At 38.8% G+C, this 23,052-nt stretch overlaps 1 long non-coding RNA gene and 1 pseudogene across 2 annotated transcripts; one reads left to right on the top strand and one right to left on the bottom strand.

Moving 5' to 3' along the window:
• Window positions 1-960: 960 nt before the first annotated feature.
• On the top strand, window positions 961-4,354 carry LOC149268276 (uncharacterized). The gene is made up of 2 exons (XR_016271310.1): window positions 961-1,265; window positions 1,322-4,354. It is a non-coding gene; the product is annotated as an uncharacterized LOC149268276 (long non-coding RNA).
• A 564-nt stretch (window positions 4,355-4,918) lies between these two features.
• On the bottom strand, window positions 4,919-22,001 carry LOC149268275 (uncharacterized; annotated as a pseudogene). Its single transcript, XR_016271309.1, has 2 exons — window positions 8,816-22,001; window positions 4,919-8,362 (listed from the first exon to the last, which is right to left on the bottom strand). The product of XR_016271309.1 is annotated as an uncharacterized LOC149268275 (transcript).
• Window positions 22,002-23,052: the final 1,051 nt, after the last annotated feature.

Here is a 23,052-nt window from a genome sequence, read left to right as displayed (position 1 = left end):
CAGACACAAACGCATACACAAACTCATATACACACACACATACACAAACACATACATACACATACACAAACACATACACACACATACACACACAAGCACCCACGCATAAACACGCATGGGCTGCAGTGTGCACTTACTATGGGAACTTAATTGTTTAATAACTTTTTTATGGACGTACGATATTCATTAAACTTTCAGATTATGATTATAACATGAATATGCATGTAATTGCCAAAGCACAAGTCTCTAGTATTTGAAATACGCTTTTTACAAAAGTGATGGTGAGGGGGTGAATTTAGAGGTGGGGGTACATTTTAACAAAAACCGAAAATGTATAAATTGCATATAAGCATATGTCGGAACAGTATTTTTATCAGTCATCGTTTCGCGCAGCGAGTTTCGTCCGCACTTGATCTCTGGACGTAACTACTTGTGTCTCTCAATTATTCTTTGTGCCTGCCATCGAACCTCACTCGGCGACAGCGACACAACGCTGTCGCCCCGCTAAAACGGTACTTCTTAAGCGACAAAATACAAATATTGGCTGATGCAATATGATGAAATCAATTCTTGGAAAATAGCCGAAAACTACAACCACATACATACAACCTCATTACACACCGACACTACAACCACACGCATAAGTGCGAAGGCATACAGAAAAGGGAAAATATACGAGTAGGTAGTAAGCACAATTATAGTGCTCGGCAACATATTAATACTACTTGCTTCGACACATACATTAAAAATTTGGAGACTCTAGCAAGGTGTAGAAGATATAATTTTATAACTGGTTTTCGATAAGGTTTTTTATCGATAAAAAAAGATCGGGATGAGTTATCGATTTTTAATCATAAACTTGATATGCGCGCTGTAATTACGGACATTTAAACAAAAATTTGAAGTCTCTAGCTCTCATATCTTCTGAAATCGACGCGTTCATACATACGGACAGACGGACAGACAGACGGACAGGGCCAAATCAACTCAGCTCGTCGCCATGATCAAGAATATATATACTTTGTGGGGTCTGCCACGCCTCCTTCTGCCTGTTACATACATTTCAACAAAACCATTATACCCTGATTTCCCATTGAAAATGGGTTCAGGGTATAATAAAAAATCCGAAATTATAAAAAAATTGTAATAGTATGTATACAAAATTTCATCTCTTCTATCCTTTCAGGGACAATTAATGCCAAATATTCGGTATTTTTACCCATAGTGCAATGTTGGACCCAAGGCTCAAAAAAGAAGGTTAGAAGGTAAATTTGCATTGAAATTTATAAAAATAACAATCTGAACATTTAAAACATTTCAGATTAATGCGCAACATCTTAAACGATGTGCGCACAGTGCGCTCGCAAGTACCTTTGCGTTCCGGCACGCTCCACCGAGTCGGAGAGAACATTTAGTAAAGTTGGGGAAATTATGGGCACACATAGATACCGCCTTCAAACAAAAAATGTGGATATCTTACTGTTCTTAAATAAAAACATCTGACTACTAGATGGACAGCTTTAATATTATATTTGGTGAAGATTTTAGGTTTAAGTTGTTTAAATACATTTAAGATTGAATATTGTTATACCCTGAACCCATTTTCAATGGGAAATCTGGGTATAATGGCTTTGTTGAAATGTATGTAACAGGGAGAAGGAGGCGTGGCAGACCCCACAAAGTATATATATTCTTGATCATGGCGACGAGCTGAGTTGATTTGGCCCTGTCCGTCTGTCTGTCCGTCTGTCCGTATGTATGAACGCGTCGATTTCAGAAGATATAAGAGCTAGAGACTTCAATTTTTTTTTAAATGTCCGTAATTACAGCGCGCATATCAAGTTTATCATTAAAAATCGATAACTCATCCCGATCTTTTTTATCGATAAAAAACCTTTTCGAAAACCAGTTATAAAACAAGTAAGAACGTTGCAGTCGGGCGTTACCGACTGCGGAATACTCATTCACATCCCATCAACAATTTAGTAGTTAAGTTTCGTTCTAATACTGTAGAATATACAGGTTTTTCCGATTTGCCACGCCCCAACTGGGCGTAGACACCTCATTTTTGGTCAGTTTTTAGAAAGAGATAACGTTACCCTAACTGCAAAGTTTGAATGCTTACCCTAAAAAAATGTGAAAATTACAGGGTATTTTTCGATATGCCACGCCCCTAAAGAGGCGTTGAAGTTATTTTTGGGGCATCGATAGAGGAGGCTACCAGTAACTCAACTATCCAAATTTGAAGCTTCTAGCTATTATACTTTAGGAGATATAAACTTTTGCGGTTTGCCACGCCCCCTGTGGGCGGACATATATCCGACAAAACTTTTTGGTCTTGGGTGGCTAACCCGCGTATATATACAAAATTTGAGGTCTCTGCCATCAATAGTGTCCAAAATATAGGAGATTTTAAAAAATCACCATATCTTCATGTCCGATTTGCCACGCCCCCAACGGGCGTAGACTTATAATTTATCTTCAGACTTTATAGAATCATACCATTAGCTGACGTGCAAAATTTCAGCATTCTAGGTTTACAGCTTTAGGAGATACAGTTTTATCCGATTTGCCACGCCCCCAATGGGCGTAGATATATCCGCCATAGCTCGTGATCTTGGGTGGTCAACGCGGACCTACATACCAAGTTTCAGCTTTCTAGCTCTTCAACAAACATGATTTCTGGTATATCGGAAAATGCATTTTCCGATTTGCCACGCCCCTAGTGGGCGGATCGGGAAAATTTTAACACTTTATAAATCGGAGATATACACGAGTATGTGTTCCAAATTTCAAGTCTCTAGCTTCAATAGCGCCGAAATAGATTGCGTTCATACGGACAGACGGACAGACGGACAGACGGACGGACAGCAAGACGGACATTGCACAAAACCAATATACTGATTCACTTTCGTGAATGAGTATAACAAGTAAGAAAGCTCTAGTCGAGACTGCTCGACTACGAGATCCCCTGAACCCTTGAAGTAATAGCTATTTCAATAATTTTTTGCGTCTTTCAGCTTACACACACACACGCACGCACACACAGGCATACACACACACACACACACACACACACACACACACACTTAGCAACGACGTCTCCTCCTAATGAGCGTCATTAGGTCTGTCATCCTCTATGCTGCGCCAATATGGGCAAGAGCGATGGCAACGCCGAGCTACAGCCGAGGCATTTGCGCGATCTACAGGCTGAGCGCAATCAGAGTCAGCTGCGCTTTCAGGACTATCTCCGATGACGCGGCGCTCGTCATAGCCGGTATGGTGCCACTGGAGTATTTGGTCGCCGAAGCCGTGGAGCGGAATTCGCACGGGCCTACGCGACTCAACGCTGTCAGGGCGAACAGCATCGCACGATGGCAAAGAAGGTGGAATAGCTCAGCTAAAGGGCGGTGGACGCACAAGCTCATCCCGGAGCTTGAACCATGGGTTAACCGCAAACATGGCGAGGTTAACTTCTACCTTACGCAGATCCTCTCGGGTCATGGATGCTTTCGGAGCTATTTGAAGCGCTTTGGCCACGAGGAATCTGACGAGTGCCCCTGGTGCGAGCGAGGGCATGTGGAAGACGCCAACCACATTCTTTTCGAATGTGGACGGTTTCTGGAGGAGAGGCGTCGTCTGGAAGAGGCAGTGGGCCGCTCCATCAGAGCGGACAACTTAGTCAACGCCATGCTGGAATCGGAGGAAGCTTGGGAACTAACAAGCACCTTCGCGGCCACGGTGATGATGGAGCTCCGCAGAGTCGAGCGATCGAGAAGACGAGCTGTCCCAGGCTAAGGTAGCGCATAGTGCTTGCGAAGCAATGCTTTACGGCCGTCCCGCAAGCACCGCGCGCTATCCTAGCCACCACGCATCTTGCAATTTGTATAATTTTGTCAATAAATGAATATAAAAAAAAAAAAAAAAAAAAAAAAAAAAAAAAAAAAAAAAAAAAACACACACACACACACACACACACACATACACATAAACATTTACACACACATACATACACACACAAGCATAAAGACGCATGGGCGGCAGTGTGCGCTTACTATGAGAACTCAATTGCTTAATAACTTTTTTTGTGGACATACGATCTTCATGAAACTTTCAGATTATGATTATAACATAAATATGCATGTAATTGCATGTAATTCTTCTAGGAACATTCGTTGAATCACATTAGCAGTTAGTTTCGTTTAGTTTTGGTAGATGGCGCTGCAGCAGTGAATCTATTTGAGTTTTGCCAGCGCCACTTGCAGAAGTGAGGTGGCGTAGTGTGTTAGCTGCATGACGCTCGATCGAGAAGTCGCTGTTCGAATCCCGATCGGTGCAGCTGATGTTAATTTTTATACCCTGAACCCATTTTCAATGGGAAATCAGGGTATAATGGTTTTGTTGAAATGTATGTAACAGGGAGAAGGAGGCGTGGCAGACCCCACAAAGTATATATATTCTTGATCAGGGCGACGAGCTGAGTCGATTTGGCCCTGTCCGTCTGTCTGTCTATCCGTCTGTCCGTCTGTCGAAGAAGATAAAGAGCTAGAGACTTTTTTTGTAAAGTGTTCGTAATAACAGCGCGGATATCGAGTTTATCATTAAAAATCGATAACTCGCTATTTTTATCGATAAAATCCCGTATCGAAAACCAGGTTTAAAATTATATCTTCTATACCTTTATTGTTAGAGTCTCCAAATTTTTAATGTATGCTTATATGCAATTTATACAATTTCGGTTTTTGTTAAAATTTACCCCCACCCTTAAATTCACCCCCTCACCCTCACTTTTGTAAAAAGCGTATTTCAAATACTAGAGACTTGTGGTTTGCAATTACATGCATATCCATGTTATAACCATAATCTGAAAGTTTCATGAAGATCGTATGTCCACAAAAAAAGTTATTAAGCAATTGAGTTCTCATAGTAAGCGTTCACTGCCGCCGTGTGTGTGTGTGTATGTGTGTGTATGTATGCCTGTGTGTGCGTGCGTGCGTGTGTGTGTGTGTGTGTGCGTGTTTCTTGTGTAAGCTGAAAGACGCGAAATATTATTGAAATAACTATTACTCCAAGGGCTCAGGGGATCTCATAGTCGAGCAGTCTCGACTAGAGCTTTCTTACTTGTTCTTTTAATTGTTTCAAAATATTTTTATATTTTCATATTTAATTTATATTTTTAAATACACCGAAACTGAAATTTTAGCTATACATTATGCGCGTTTTTAATAGTTTGGTTATTCTAGCAGATTCTTAGAATCACATAAGCAGTTAGTTTCGTTTAGTTTTGGTATATGGCGCTGCAGCAGTGAATCTATTTGAGTTTTGCCAGCGCTCGATCGAGAAGTTGCGGTTCGAATCCGATCGGTGCAACTGATGTTAACTTTTTTAATTGTTTCAAAATATTTTTATATTTTATTAAATGAGTTTGGTATTTTATTTATATTTTTAAATACATCGAAATTGAAATTTCAGCCATACTAAATGGGCATTTATATTATTTCTTGGGTTCAGGGTAGTATCTAGTCGAGCACTCTCGACGAGAGTTTTCTTACTTGTTATAGTAGAAGTTGATAAAAAAAAATATTTTCAAGGAATAAAAGGCTATATTTTATGATTTTAAGCACTAATAACTTTAAAATATATTTCTTTTATTGTTAATCATTGTATTCTTCATTATCTGAAGCTAACATGCCATAAACCTCAAAATTTGAAAAGCCCTGCCTTTCGGAATTGCTTATTTCCACTTCCTCATCTGCGACGAGGTTAGTTGCTGAAAAATTAAATTGCGCAAAAAGTGCGCAAAAGTGCACGTTGAACTTATAGGTCTTAGCTCGGAATTGAATAAGATGAGATGGGCGTAGTTTCATTGCTACAAAAAGTTACAAACGCAAGTTTTCTCTTATCAAAGACAAAAATTTTTTTTTAAATGATGTCAAAGACAGCTTTTTGTCTTACTTAAAACTTTACATCACATAAAGATTTTGGATAACACAAACACGTAGACACAAAGAACAAGCCCGATTCCATATTTTCCAACAAAACTTTTAATTTAATTGCAATTATTATACCCTGAACCCATTGAAAATGGGAAATCAGGGTATAGTTATGGGTATGGTTTTGTGAAAAAGTATGTAATGGGCAGAAGGAGGCGTGGCAGACCCCACAAAGTATATATATTCTTGATCAGCGCGACGAGCTGAGTCGATATGTCCGTCCGTCCGTCCGTCCGTCCGTATGAGTACGTCGATCTCAGAAGTTATAAGAGATAGAGAGAATTCAGCTATATTTTATTCACTATTGATGCTAGAGACCAGAAATTTGGTATATATACGCGGGTTGACCACCCACGTCCAAAGCGCTATTGTAGATATATTTCCGGCCATAGGGGGCGTGGTAAACCACAAAACTTTATATCTCCTACAGTTTAAGAGCTAGAAGCTTCAAATTTGGATAGTTAAGTTACTGGTAGCCTCCTCTATCGATGCCCCAAAAATAACTTCAACGCCTCTTTAGGGGCGTGGCATATCGAAAAGTACCCTGTAATTTTCACGTTTTTTGAGCGTAAGAATTCAAATTGCATTTATGTTACCGGTTACTCGTTCAAAAAACTGACCAAAAATGAGGAGTCTACGGCCACTAGGGGCGTGGCAATCGGCATTTATAGTGCCCAAATTGCGACATTTATATGCGTGAGCCATCTATGTATGTATTTTTATATAAATACGCTTAATAAGCATGGTTAACACGCAAGGAAACATTTTTAAAAAGTTAAAACTTATTAAAGAAGCTAAAATAACAAAAATTTTCAATTTACAAAAAAGAGTTTCTCGCGGGATTTGAACTAGCACCCAACCAAAACAGCATGTTTGTCAAAATAGATAAAATAAAGATCGTCGGCGCTTCAGCCTACAGCACCACCGCGTCGTTTCGATCAAGAGTAGTTAAAACGAAATCACATTATTGTTATGACGCCGCATAGCAAAGAAAAGCCAGTGTAGCGGCTGGAAATTCAAAAACAATGCAAAGACAAATCAATCGCAACGGGATTCTTAGAATATGCTAGAGCACGCATTTATGTGTACATACATACACATATACAAATGAGCGCGTGTATACGGCTGGAATGCTTGATGCTATGCGTGCAAGCTTACATATATAATTATATATACATATGTATGTATTTGCGTATATGTATTTGAGGGCTATTTAAGAAGAAACAAATTTAAACTTATAAAATTATTCGACTAAGAAAATGAAAAGTATTAAGTGCCATTCAGTGAAGCTCGCACCTTCCCAATAAAATATCTATTTTATAAAAAACGAAATATGTATGAAAAAATAAAATAAATAACATAGTAGAGGTTCGAACCTCCCCTACTCTAACATTACTTGCGTCGCCTTTAGCAGCCGCACCACTGCTTTGCTTGACCAGCTAGTTGCTAAAATAGAACAGCTAAATAAGAGAGCGTCATCAGACAAAACTACAGTAACGGCTAGAAAGTCCAGAAATCAATCGAAATTCTAAGAATGTGAGAAAAGGCGCGCTTCTGCCTGTACGCATAGAATAGACGATGAGTGTGTGCACATGCATAGGAAAATCGCGCTGATCTGCTGTTAGCTTGAAGCCGGTATCCAATATATGGATATAAATATATATCAAAATTGTATAAATTATATATGTATGTAATTTGAATGCAAAAGCTATCGATGATTTTCCAATTTTAATGGCATTATTGTAAAGTAGTATTTTTATAGCTGGGATAGACTCAGTCTGCCCAGGGTACTCTCACAAGAATATTTATTTGAAAAGTATGACACCAGGGGGGGGGGGGGGGGGGGGATGTTTCAGTAATTGGACTGGGAATAGGGGGAAAGGGGAAGATGATAATTAACCACCACTCACGTGTACCATTTTTACCACCGCACAGTGGGGCCTTTGCTCATTTTGCGTTGCAAAAATCATAACTTTTGAATCAAGCAAGATATTTCAAAAATTTAAAAAGCATTCGACAGAGAATTCTTCAAGCTATAAATAGGCTAAAATACAGGGTGATGCGTTAACAGGGTGCTTCACAGTTTTACCTCAAACCTGAAAAATGTGATTTTTGTCCTAAAATGTATGTTTTTCTATGAAAAACTAGCTTTTTTTTTTTTGTTGAAATTGATTTTATTTAAATTATATGCAATAAATATAACAAAACAAATAAAAAAATATTAAAAAATAAATTTAAAAAAAAAATTTTTTTTTTTCATTTTCTGTAAAGTAGTCATCTGCATGCAAATTTGAAGTTTTTTAGTACATTTTGTGCGTTTTTATGCCGACTTTGGGTTAGTTTTTTGCTCTAGAAACCCGGGGGGACACCTAGGGGCAGCAAAAGTTTTATTTATATTAAAGAGGACATATTCAGCAATACGTGTGTATAAATCGATGCTCGGAACTCGGCGGAACTCAAAAGATATAGACTACTTTAGGTAAAAAAAATGGTCAAATTTAGAGGTTTAGTAAATTTAAACCAGCTCCGCAATGAAGAGGCGTATTAACATAATTTTTTTTGTATTCTATTAGTAATAGTCCATTCTTTAAATCGCAACCAACACTGCAAAAATTGGTGCAAGATTTTTCCTACAATTCAATTGACAAGTGGGATATTTTTCACAAAAACTCGCTGCTTTTCACAACTTTGCGACTTTCCCAAATTTTGAAGGGCTATAACTACCCTAAAAATTGACCGATTTTCAAAAATCTTTCGGCTACAAACCAGTAGATCGATTTATTTTCATATGACATCAACTTTTTAAAAATCGCTTAAAGTACCTTTTTTGATTTTTGCCACGCTCTGCCGGCAGAGGCCCCACTGTGCACCGTTTAGTCTTGAGTCCGCCGCCGTCTCTCATTGATCCTCCAGACATATCGCCTGCTTCCACTAAACACAGTCTTTCCTCGTTCTTCGCCTTTTATTCCACTTTCACAAACCAAATTAAAGACTTATATGCTACATTACAATCGCTTGGTGGCCACTCGCTGACCTTAAGAGACACTTAAAATTGACCGCTCTGCCCGGCGGTCACTCATCCACACCTCGTCGTCCGACGACCTTTGCTGCTCAATATTGTTGAAGGTTTTTCTTAAATGAAACACGGTATATGTAGGCGCAACGCAAAAAGTTTATTTAACACAATATTCAGTAACAAGTACACTTCTTCACGTACCGCGACGATTTGAACTTAACTAACCGTGCCGACACACTGACATTGATCTTACACAATGAACTTACTGAATGAACTTTGGCTCGACTTACAGCACGCTTACTTCTACTGCATATCGAATGTTCTGGATGTCTCCTTATGCTTCTATGTTTGCGTCTATTTCATAATCCAGAACATTCGGTTTCTTATTCTAGAGACAAATGTGCGATCAGCCGACGACTGTGTTTACCGTTAGCTCAAATGCCCACTTGATGATGAGTTTTTCGAGATCAATCCTCAACAAATATCGATTCCCTCTCGCTTTTCTTCTCTCGCTCGCCCAAAGCGCTCGGCGTCGGCGACGCGACTCTCCGCTCAAACTCTCCACGCAGGGTTGTGCCGCCGATCGCCGATAGTTCGTCTGCGCTTTGGGCGGCCTTTTCAAATCCAAATTTAAATTGACATCTTAGCTACAACTTATCGCTATCTTAATTTTAACTTATTGCTATTTGAAGAAATCAAAACCATATTCGCTATTCATTACAACTTATAACTATCTTAACTTTAACTTACTACTAATTTGAAGGCGGCTATCGGCGAGCCGCCTTACATCATGCCGTGTTTTTTGTTGCGCACTAGCCTTGAAAATTGCACTATATACTATAGTTGATAGCGTTTGGGCTGTGAATGAGTCTTCTGCAATCGGTATCGCCCGACTGCAAAGTTCTTACTTGTTTTGGGTACAATCGGGATGGTCAAATTATTCCGTCATCTAAAAGTTCTTTGATCTGTTTATTGACCTCGTCTTTTAGCAACATGGGGAATTGATAGAACTTGGCGTATACCGGTCAGTCGTTTTTCCTTCTTATCTCTGCTCTAACATTTGTTGTGTAGGTCAGTTTTTCGTTAGGGTAGGCAAACAAATTCGGATACAATCGGACCAAGTGTTTCAATCTCTGTTTTTGTTCGTTAGTCATATGATCTGTTCTTGGGATTACTGTGTTCACTACCTCAATTTTTTTTCTTTAATGTGTATGTGGATATTGTTTTTAATAATTAACAGATTTTTACTGCTTTGGATAACAGCATCCACTTCTTTAAGGCTTTTATACTATATATAAATTAAATATTCGAAAGCGGATTTTGGATTAACAAAACATTTATTCACTTTCGGAGTTGGATTAGAACTAACTTAAGAATAATTATACAAGTACTATTTATATGAAAGATGCCGCTGCTACTATTGGCGTCGCTGCCGCCGTGGTCACTGCTGTTGCTGCTGATAGGTGTCTTGTGACACGATGGCTCTCACTGGTGCGCTGACTCGGCGCTCGTGGCGGAAATGCACACGTTGACCAGTGGCCAAGTGCATTGATCTTATTATTATTGCTGACGATAGGCTCCCACGGTTGCGATTGCATTGCTGTTGTATTTTGCTGGCAAAGCGCACGTGTCAAAAGTGCATGCACTGGAGCTGTGATATAATTGGGCCGGTGCAATGCCCTTTTGTAAGGTCTGTCGTTAACTCTTCCCCCCTTAGATGCGGACGTCCTCGGTCGCAATATAGAAACCTTGAGCATTTTCTCTCTTTTCTACTTCGGGTGTTGTGACTTGGCTTGTGGTGGCTGGGGTCTTCCGTTTTAGCAAATATCCAACTACTGCCATAATTATCAGTAGAGTTCCAGAGAGAGTTATATTGATTGTTGCTCTTATAACGTTGCTGCTCTTTAGGGTTTCTAATTTTCTTGTGTTGTTTAGATTTATTTCCTTGAGCATTTGCAGTGAAAGGACTTCGTCGATCTTGTTTGCTTTCGCCATGATTTGAAATAGCGGTGGGGTGGCTTCTGCGAAGGACATTACTTTTGATTCGTATGCCATCTTCGATGCGTATCGTGGAGTTTTCGAATTGTACCAGGAAGGTACCATGGAGTTCTACTTCCTCTTCGTCGATCTTGATTGATCCATTGAAATCGTTGAGCAATATTGTTCCGACAAATAGCTGTTCGTGATTGGGTACGTGTTGATTGTTGATAGCACGGCAGTTTGGAGGTTGGCTTTTTAACAGTGGCAAAGTACAAGTATCAATTCTTAAGCCGACTAACTTATTTTTATTACAAATTGTTTTTTCATTATGCGACTCACATGAGTCTCTTATAGCATAGATTGAATTTTCGCATTTTACAATTTTATTTCATTGATATAATTTTTTCTTTTAATTGGCTTAATTAATATGGTTGTACAAACTTCATTTGATATTAAAAGTATGTTGATTATATAGAGTATATTTTTTCCATTACTTGCGATTTTTATTTGGTTAAATTCTAACAATTCTTCTGCATTTAAGAACATGATTTTTTCTCTTTCTAGTATCTGCTCTATTATTTTGACTTCGGATTCTGACAATATTATTGAGTTTATTGTATTTGTTTTTGCCCAGTCCATGGCATGAATTAAATTAGTTAAATCGTCTTTAAAGATTTGGAGCTTGTATTTAAAAAACGTGATTTTTTCTTCTTGAATATTAGAATGATCTTTTACAATTTTCATTATTAGACTCATTCACGAAAGTGAAATGAGTATATTGGTTTTGTGCAATGTCCGTCTTGCTGTCCGTCCGTCTGTCCGTCTGTCCGTCCGTCCGTCTGTCCGTCTGTCCGTATGAACGCAATCTATTTCGGCGCTATTGAAGCTAGAGACTTGAAATTTGGAACACATACTCGTGTATATCTCCGATTTATAAAGTGTTAAAATTTTCCCGATCCGCCCACTAGGGGCGTGGCAAATCGGAAAATGCATATTCCGATATACCAGAAATCATGTTTGTTGAAGAGCTAGAAAGCTGAAATTTGGTATGTAGGTCCGCGCCGATCACCCAAGATCACAAACTATGGCGGATATATCTCCGCCCATTAGGGGCGTGGCAAATCGGATAAAACTGTATCTCCTAAAGTTATAAACCTAGAATGCTGAAATTTTGCATGTAAGCTGATGTTTTAATTCTATGAAGATAGGTGAAAAAATTATATATCTACGCCCACTAGGGGCGTGGCAAATCGGACCTGAAAATATGGTGATTTTTCGAATTCTGCTATATTTTAAGCACTATTGATGCTAGAGACCTGAAATTTAGTATATATACGCGGGTTGACCACCCACGTCCAACGAGCTATGGTAGATATATGTCCGCCTATAGGGGGCGTGGCAAACCGCAAAAGTTTATATCTCCTACAGTTTAAGAGCTAGAAGCTTCAAATTTGGATAGTTAAGTTACTGGTAGCCTCCTCTATCGATGCCCCAAAAATAACTTCAACGCCTCTTTAGGGGCGTGGCATATCGAAAAATACCCTGTAATTTTCACATTTTTTGAGCGTAAGAATTCAAATTTTGCATTTAGGTAACGGGTTGTTCGTTCTAAAAACTGGCTAAAATTGAGGAGTCTACGGCCACTAGGGGCGTGACAATCGGCATTTACAGTGCGCGAATTGAGACATTTATATGCGTCAGCCATCTATTTATGTATATGTACACATAAGTAGGCTTAATAGGCATTGATAGCACGGAAGGAAACATTTTTATAAAATTAATAAAATATAAAAAAGCTAAAATAACAAAAATTTGCAATTTACAAAAAAGTGTTTTCAGCAGGATTTGAACTCGCACCCAACCCAAACAGCATGTTTGTCAAAATAGCTAAAATAAAGATCGTCGGCGCTTCCTACAGCACCACCGCGTCGTTTCGATCAAGAGTAGTTAAAACGAAATCACATTATTGTTATGACGCCGCATAGCAAAGAAAAGCCAGTGTAGCGGCTGGAAATTCAAAAACAATGCAAAGACAAATCAATCGCAACGGGATTCTTAGAATATGCTAGAGCACGCATTTATGTGTACATACATACACATATACAAATGAGCGCGTGTATAAGGCTGGAATGCTTGATGCTATGCGTACAGGCTTACATATATAATTATATATACATATGTATGTATTTGCGTATATGTATTTGAGGGCTATATAAGAAGAAACAAATTTAAACTTATAAAATTATTCGACTAAGAAAATGAAAAGTATTAAGTGTCATTCAGTCAAGCTCGCACCTTCCCACATTACTTGCGTCGCCCTTAGCACCCGCGCCGCTGCTTTGCTTGATCAGCCAGTAGCTAAAATAGAATAGCTTAATAAGAGAGCGTCATCAGACAAAACTACAGTAACGGCTAGAAAGTCCAGAAATCAATCGAAATTCTAAGAATGTGAGAAAAGGCGCGCTTCTGTCTGTACGCATAGAATAGACGATGAGTGTGTGCACAAGCATAGGAAAATCGCGCTGATCTGCTGTTAGCTTGAAGCTGGTATCCAATGTATGGATATAAATATATAATAAAAATCAAAATTGTATAAATTATATATGTATGTAATTTGAATGCAATAGCTATCGATGATTTTCCAATTTTAATGGCATCATGCCGTGTTTTTTGCTGCGCACTAGACTTGAAAATTGCACTATATACTCTGGTTGACAGCGTTTGGGCTGTGAATGAGTCTTCTGCTATCGGTATCGCCCGATTGCAACGTTCTTACTTGTTATTACTTAGAGCAAAGGTTATTGGTTGGTGGTCTGTGAATATAATAACTTTGGCAGTTCCATAAAAGTAAATTCGAAGGTTTTGCAATGCCCAAACTATGGCTAGCATTTCTTTTTCGTTTGTTGCATAGTTCTCCTCTGTTTTTGACAATGTTCGTGATATAAAAGTAATGGGTCTGCCTTCTTGTTCAAGGACTGCACCGATTGCGTAATTCGAAGCATCGGTTGTTAGGTGGAATTCTTTAGAGAAGTTTGGGTATTCTAAAATTACGTCATTAGAACAAAGAGTTTGCTTTGTTTTGTTGAATGCTTCTATTGCCTTGTTATCTAACTTTATCTGTACTTTATCTGATGCTTTTGCTGATATACGACCATCTTCACCTCTGAGGTGAGTGGTAAGGGATTTAGCTAGTTTCGCACAATCTTTTATGAATCTACGGTAGTAGCCGGAGAGGCCTAAGAACGATCGTAGTTCTTTCAGAGTTTTGGGTATGGGGAATCTGGAAATCGCTTCAACCTTTTCTGCATAGCAGATTTTTCCAACATGATCCCTTAGGATATCATCTAAGGCTCTTTGGAATATTGAAGGGGAATTCTTGAGACCAAAAGGTAGTCTTGTAAATTCGTACTTCCCTCCGTTAACAGAAAATGCTGTCTTTTCTATGCCTGTCTCCTTCAAAGGAATTTGGTGGAAACCACTTTTGAGGTCGAGGACCGTGAAGAATTTATTGTCGCCTAAGTGGGCTATAATGTCCCCTATTTCTGGCATTGTGACCAAATTTAGCTTGCGATAATCAATTACTAGTCGGTATTTTTTTTTTTTCTTGAGGCATCAGATTTCTTTGGTACGATCCATACCGGAGCGTTATACGGTGATCTAGAGGGTCTAATGACTCCGTCGTCAAGCATTTCTGATATCTGCTTTTCGACTTCTTGCTTTAGAGCATTAGGATATGGGTAATGCCTGCTGTAAGCCGTGTCGGTATTGGTTCGGATCTCTCCTACTACTTTAGCCGTGTAAGTTAATTTTTGCTCTGGGTATGCAAATAACGGTTTAGTTTCTTGAATTAGTCGATCTATTATTTTTTTCTGGCTATCGGACATATGATTTGTTCGGACCTTTATATCGTTAACTGCTTGTGCAGGTAATTGCTTAATTTATTACTGTCATTACTATTAGTATATCATTCCTACTAGTATTCCTAGGGCATAAGCTTCGGCGGCGTATGCGTTTGCATATGCAATTGCGTAAGCGTTAGCCTCATCATCTACGTTCTGCACTTGGGTTTCCCCAGTATTGATGTGAAATTGTCGCTGTTGTTTGGATGGGTTTTCTGCCCTAGAAGATAAGGGTCTTTTCCCAGCAAATTGATTATAATTTGGCCTATTCATATAATTCATATTCCTAGTTCTGATAGAGGAGTCGACTTCCATTGGTTGTGGAGCCGGTTGTGGCTTTGGAGCTATTGGTCTTGGTGGTGCGTTAAAGAACTGTAGTGGTTGTTGGTGTATGGGTGTATGAAACCTGAATTCTGAGGGTTAAACTTAGGCTTTGGTGGATAGTACAGGTCCGGATTGAAGTTGGTTTGATTTAGGACATGTGGGGTATTATATCGAAATGAAGATTGAGTAATTTTATTTTGATGATTGTTCTTCGGAGGAAGCGAAGGGGCTCTTATGGGATTAACGGAATTTCTAATCGACTGGTTCTCAATCAGTCGGCACAAGTGAAGGGCATGTTTAAGGTCGGTTGGGTCTTTGATGGCTAATAACCTTGGTAAGTCTCCGTTGAGACCTCTGATAAACGTATCTAACGCTTTGTCCCTATAAATCTTGGTAATAGCTCTTACTGTTTCTGTAGATGAATCATGGTTGTTTATCTGATTCAATATTAGAGACAGATGATAATAAACGGCTTGGTAAAATTCGTCTTTTGATCGCCCATTCTGCCTAAGAGTATAGAGTTGGAATTCCAGTGTCTTAAGATCTCTGGGATCTGCAAAATGATCAGTGAGACATTGGGATATGGCTTTCCAATTTAGTGGGGTATTATACGCTTCTAATACAGCACCGGCTTCGCCAACTACTTTACTTCTTACTACCATTAAGATACCATAGTTTCCTGTCTACACTTTTGCGCCACGAAGTGAATTCTGCTCTATTCCCAGAAAAGTCTTTTAAAACTCTTACAACGTCTGGTAACTTGTCTAACTCGTTGATTCGTCCCATATGTTCTGGGAGAATCGTCTGATCTTGCTCGACTGAAACGGTTGTACCTGGATTGAGTAACTCTTCACCGTTCTCAGACAATATCTTCCTAAGGTATCTCTCTATAGTACTCTCAATTGGTTCGGTCAAGTAAGTTGGTTTTGTGGCACCTGTACTGGTGGATGGGAGTGTATTTTCTGGTGGTGGCATGCTTATTTTAGAGAATGCGGTCGTTAGTTCGTCAATGGTCACGGACAGATTTAAAGAATTTTTATCGAATCGGAAAATGATGGTGGTTTGTTTTCAGAAAATGTTCTTGGAATTTTGGTTTATGTTAGTAAATTCCTACGCGATCAACGCAGTGATCTTCCTGCCTATTATTGTATGGCTTCACGGGCCATACGCTATACCGGGCAACTAGACGTCGCTCAGTAGTACAATTTTAGAGTTTTCTTAAATACTAAGTGTTAAAGTTCAATATTTCTTGATTATTTCTTCTTTTCTTAATTGTTTGATGTTTCTTGTTTTTATACCCTGAACCCATTTTCAATGGGAAATCAGGGTATAATGGTTTTGTTGAAATGTATGTAACAGGCAGAAGGAGGCGTGGCAGACCCCACAAAGTATATATATTCTTGACCAGGGCGACGAGCTGAGTCGATTTGGCCCTGTCCGTCTGTCTGTCTGTCCGTCTGTCCGTATGTTTGAACGCGTCGATTTCCGAAGATATAAGAGCTAGAGACTTGAATTTTTTTTAAAATGACCGTATATACAGCGCGGACGTCGAGTTTGCTTTTAAAATTCGATAAATCATCCCGTTATATTTTTATCGAGTTCAATTATCATTCAAGTTCAAATCAAATGCCACTATAGCTAATTGTGAATGATTTTTCTTTTTTTTAAATTTCTCAAATATTCAATATAATATGTAGATCATATGCTGAAAGTTTCATTAAATTCCATTCAGTCAAAAATTAATAAAAAATAATCAAATATTTGGCCAATTAACAAACGCACGTGCAGCAGCTACAACAAAAACATTCGTTGAATCACATCAGCTGTTAGTTTCGTTTAGTTTTGGTAGATGGCGCAGCAACAGTGAATCTATTTGAGTTTTGCCAGCTTTCCTAGCAGGAGTGGGGTGGCCTAGTGTGTTAGCTGCATGACGCTCGATCGAGAAGTCCGCGGTTCGAATCCCGGTCGATGAAACTGATGTTAGTTTTTTGTTAATTGTTTCAAAATATTTTTATATTTTCATAAATGAGTTTTCTATTTATTTATATTTTTGAATGCACCGAAATTGAAATTTTAACTATACTTTATGTGCGTTTTTAATAGTTTGGTTATTCTAGCAGATTCTTAGAGTCACATCAGCAGTTAGTTTCGTTTAGTTTTGGTAGATGGCGCTGCAGCAGTGAATCTATTTGAGTTTTGCCAGCGCCACTAGCAGGAGTGAGGTGGCCTAGTGTGTTAGCTGCATGACGCTCGATCGAGAAGTCGCGGTTCGAATCCCGATCGATGCAACTGATGGTAATTTTTTTTTTAATTGTTTTTTTTTTAATTGTTTCAAAATATTTTTATATTTTATTAAATGAGTTTGGTATTTCATTTATATTTTTAAATACATCGAAATTGAAATTTCAGCCATACTAAATGAGCATTTTTATTTGTTGGGTTCAGGGTAGTATCTAGTCGAGCACTCTCGACTAGAATTTTCTTACTTGTTTTTTTTTTTTTTTTTTTATTCACTATGCTTACATTATAATTTTTAACATCGTTGACTCCCGCGATGATGGTCCGGATTGCTCTCTTTCCTCAGATTCCAGTATTAGTGGTGTATCCGTTACTAAAGATCCTGCGACGCACACGGATTACGCGGTACGGTACCACGACCGTACCTCGATTACGTGGTTAGAGTCACTCTTTCACGAACACGGTGTAGCTGCGGATTAGGCACTATAACGGATCGTTCCAATGCTCCCGTTAGCTACGGATTAGGTACTAACGTTTCGGTAGCTGCGGATTAGGCACTAAGGATTTTCGTCGCGTTCACAGGCAGCTTTATTTCGTTATAGGTGCTCTCGCGAACAATAGTTGGTACTATGTTTTTCGACGCGTAAACTTTCTAAGATAACGATCGCGGGCCCCTGCTCACTTTCGGAGTTGGATTAGAACTAACTTAAGAATAATTATACAAGTACTATTTATATGAAAGCTGCCGCTGCTGCTATTGGCGTCGCTGCCGCCGTGGTCACTGCTGTTGCTGCTGATAGGTGTCTTGTGACACGATGGCTCTCACTGTGGTGCTGATCGGTGCGCTGACTCGGCGCTCGTGGCGGAAATGCACAAGTGCATTGATCTTATTATTATTGCTGACGATAGGCTCCCACGGTTGCGATTGCATTGCTGTTGTATTTTGCTGGCAAAGCTCACGTGTCAAAAGTGCATGCACTGGAGCTGTGATATAATTGGGCCGGTGCAATGCCCTTTTGTAAGGTCTGTCGTTAACTTATATATTATTTACTCTAATATCTGTTGCCGCCAACTGTGATGGCTTCAAAGGGTTTTTCGTTTGGAAGGGAATTATCTATATGCCTGGGTTGTATGTAATTTATATTTGATCCTGTGTATATTAATATTTTTAAGATTTGTCTGCTCCTCGTCTTACACTCTATATAAGGGAGGGAGGAGCTTTTCATTCTAAAAAAGTTAACGTCCGAATATTCGAGTTGCTTGTAGTCTGAGTATTCTATCTGTGCCCTGTTCTTCGTGTTGTGCTACTGTCTGTTCGTATTCTTCCTCAGTTGCATGATTGTAAGTTTGTTAAAGTTTCGTTGTCTTGTATCAGGTTCTTTCATTTGTGCCGTTTTCCGGCTTCGAACTTACGTCTATTAATGTAGTTTACCATTCCAGTGCGAATGGAAGGGTTCAGGACGTGGTTGGGGTTTCGGTGCCGATGGCGAGGGGGAGCAAATACTTGCTGAGTGGGATATTGGTTGGGCGGTTTTGCCAGATAAGCTTGTTGTCCGTATTGCTTATTGTTCGGCCAAGGAGTGTGGACTGGGAGTTGTGTTGTAAAGCTAATAAATGGGGTCCTGGTAGTTAGATTATAATTTGTTTTTCTCCAAGACTCGAATTTCTGAAGGTTGCCAGTGGCGTTTTATTCATTGATAAATTTGGTTCTCTAATTTGAGGAGTCGAGGTAGGTCATCCTTTAGACCTCGTACGAAAGTATCTAGCGCTTTATCGCGGTAAACTTTCGTCATGAGAGTCTGAGATTCTCTGCCCAACTCCATACATCCTATCTTGTTCAAAATCAAAGATAGATGTTTCTAAACTGCTTGAAAAAATTCCTCTACTGTTTGGTTCTGACCTTGTACCAAAATTGTCATTTGATACTCTAATGTTCCTTACATCTCTCTTATCTGCATAGTGGAGTGTTAAGCACTTGGATATTGTATTCCAATTTAGAGGGAAGTCGTATGATCAGGAGCTGTATCAGCATCACCTGTGATCTTATTTCGTATGGTGTGTGATATGCCGAAATATTTTGGCGAACCAGCTTCTACACTCTTTTTCCATGAACGGAATTCTGCTGGGTTACCTGAAAATTCGCTAAGGCTTTTAACGATATCTGCTACTCTATCTAGACCTAAATTCTCTCTTTGGATTGCGGCTATTCCTTGATCGTCTACATTATTGAATTTTCAAGAAGGGTTACTCAATTCACTCAGTAAAGCTGGCATCTGTTGCGCTAAGATCTGGCTTAAGATGGCTGGTGTTTGTTCTACGTTATTTGCCATTCCTCTATTTTGTAAATGTCCATTTGGCCCACCCAATTGTCTTTGTTGTTGTCTATTTAAAAGGTGTTCACTTATTTGAGGCTGATCTCCGTTCTACACAGAACGATACACTCGAATTAGGGACCTAATAAGATTATTTTCGTTAGTCATACAGTGTGGGAATTGATGATTGTTAAAATGTTTTAAACTTTATTATGTGATTTTTATTTAATTTATTTTTGTGATGACCAGTGGCTGGTCTTTTCCTTCTACCTTGGAGGGTCCCTTAGGAATCGCAAGATTGGATTTCGTTATACTACTTTGTAATGCTGATTTTAAATCTACAAAATTTTGTATTGGTTTGTTTGTATGTTGTTTGTTTTTTTTTTTTTTTTATACCCTGAACCCATTGAAAATGGGAAATCAGGGTATAATAGTTTTGTTGAAATGTATGTATATATATTCTTGATCAAGGCGACGATCTGAGTTGATTTGGCCCTCCGTCCGTCTATCCGTATATATGAACGCGTTGATTTCTGAAGAAGAGCTAGAGACTTCAATTTTTTTTAAATGTCCGTATATACAGCGCGGATATCGAGTTTATAACCAAAAATCGATAGCTCATCCCGTTATTTTTTACGGATAAAACAAAAACGGGATGATAATATTATAACTGATTTTCGATAAGGTCTTTTATCGATACAAAAATAACGGGATGAGCTATCCTACATCTTTAAAGGTAGAGTCTCTAAATTTTATATGTACACTTATATGCATTTTATAAAATTTCGGTTTTTGTTAAAATTTACCCCCCATCCCTATATCCACATCCTCACCCCTAAGTTTGTAACAGGCGTATTTCAAATACTAGAGACTGGTGCTTGGGAAAATACATGTATATCCAAGTTAACCGCTCCCACACTAGGGTATTAGTGATTGGGGACGCTGTGTTGGGTTTTCGTGAATACAAATAACTTCGTGTTCAATGAAGTAATATATTTTATATAATTTACTAACAATAGCTCTAAACTCTCTATCGTCGGAATGTGAACTGAGACATATCAGCTCTCCTGTTTGGGTTCTCCCTTTAAATGTCTGACTTGACTCTCCAGCCTCCTTAGATTGTCAATAGTCTTAACTCCTCCCCATCTAAATATCTGCGTCCCGCAGATCAAAGTGCATTTGTTCATTATAATGATATTTGTCATGAAGGTAGTCCAATCCTAAAGCTCCTCAATAGTGCCGGAGTCGAAGATCATAATTCCAGAAATTACAATAAAGAGAGCCATCGATTGAACTCAAAGCATTATATTCCATGCATTTAGTATTCCTTTGTGATTGGGAACATTCCCTCTGGCATCTCGAAAACTTCCAATGCCACGAATGTTCGGAAGACTATAGGAAAGTTATTCCACGTGAAAAATGCTATGGGTGCTATTTCGGTGAGCTAAAAGAGGTATCTGGACTGTGGATACATATGCAACCTTGAGAGACAAAATGCTTTAATAAGCATTTTCTCTCTTTCCTGCTATTTATACCCTTTAATAAGCATTTTCTCTCTTTCCGTCTTTTTATACCCTGAACCCATTTTTAATGGGAAATCAGGGTACAATGAATTTGTTGAAATGTATGTAACAGCCAGACGGAGGCGTGGCAGACCTCATAAAGTATATAGATTCTTGATCAGGGGACGAGCTGAGTCGATTTGGCCCTGTCCGTCTGTCTGTCCATCCATCCGTCCGTCCGTATGTATGAACGCTGATATCGAGTTTATCACTAACAAGTAAGAAAGCTCTAGTCGAGACTACTCGACTACGAGATCCCCTGAACCCTTGGAGCAATAGATATTTCAATAATTTTTCGCGTCTTTCAGCTTACACAAGAAACACGCACACACACACACAGGCACGTACGCACACACAGGCACACATACACACACACGCATACAGACACACATACATACACACACACGCATACACACACAAACGCATACACACACACATACACACACACACATACACACACACACATACACACACACATACTCACACACATACACAAACACATACACACACAAGCACCCACGCATAAACACTCATGGGCTGCAGTGTGCGCTTACTATGAGAACTTAATTGCTTAATAACTTTTTTTATGGACGTACGATCTTCATGAAACTTTCAGATTATGATTATAACATGAATATACATGTAATTGCCAAAGCACAAGTCTCTAGTATTTGAAATACGCTTTTTATAAAAGTGAGGGTGAGGGGGTGAATTTAGAGGTGGGGGGTAAATTTTAACAAAACCGAAATTGTATAAATTGCATATAAGCATACATTAAAAATTTGGAGACTCTAGCAATAAAGGTGTAGAAGATATAATGTTATAACTGGGTTTCGATAAGGTTTTTTATCGATAAAAAAAGATCGGGATGAGTTATCGATTTTTAATGATAAACTTGATATGCGCGCTGTAATTACGGACATTTAAAAAAAAAAATTGAAGTCTCTAGCTCTTATATCTTCTGAAATCGACGCGTTCATACATACGGACAGACGGACAGACGGACGGACGGACAGACGGACAGACAGACGGACAGGGCCAAATCAACTCAGCTCGTCACCCTGATCAAGAATATATATACTTTGTGGGGTCTGCCACGCCTCCTTCTCCCTGTTACATACATTTCAACAAAACCATTATACCCTGATTTCCCATTGAAAATGGGTTCAGGGTATAAAAATTAATAACTCATCCCGATTTTTTTTTTATCGATAAAATTATGTCTCCTACATCTTTATAGCTACAGTCTCCAAATATTGAATGTATATTGATATGCATTTTATACAATTTCGGTTTTTGTTTAAATTTACTCCCACCCTTATATCCACCCCCTCACCATCACCTTTGTAAAAGGCGTATTTCAAATACTAGAGACTTGTGCTTTGGCAAGTGCACGCATATTATTGTTATACGATACGATCTGAAAGTTCCATAAAAATCGTATGTCCACAAACAAAGTTATTAAACAATTCATTTCTCATAGTAACCACACAGTGTGGGTGTTTGTGTGTGTATGTGTTTGTGTGCATGCGTGTGTGCGTGTTTCTTGTGTGAGCAGAAATACGCAAAAAATGATTGAAATAGCTTTTGCTCGAAGGGTTCAGGGGATCTCGTAGTCGAGCAGTTTCGACTAGAGCTTATTTATTATTATTATTATTATTTTTTTTTTTGTTAATAAAATTTTGGATAATTTTATCGATACAACTTACGGCTGATGTCAGAGAGGCC

Source organism: Drosophila arizonae, chromosome X (assembly GCF_054131065.1).
Source record: "Drosophila arizonae isolate 15081-1271.41 chromosome X, UAZ_ARI_1.0, whole genome shotgun sequence".
NCBI classification, from domain to species: Eukaryota; Metazoa; Arthropoda; class Insecta; order Diptera; family Drosophilidae; genus Drosophila; species Drosophila arizonae.
Note: the sequence above shows the minus strand (reverse complement) of the source record. Positions and strands in the feature narration are given on the sequence as shown.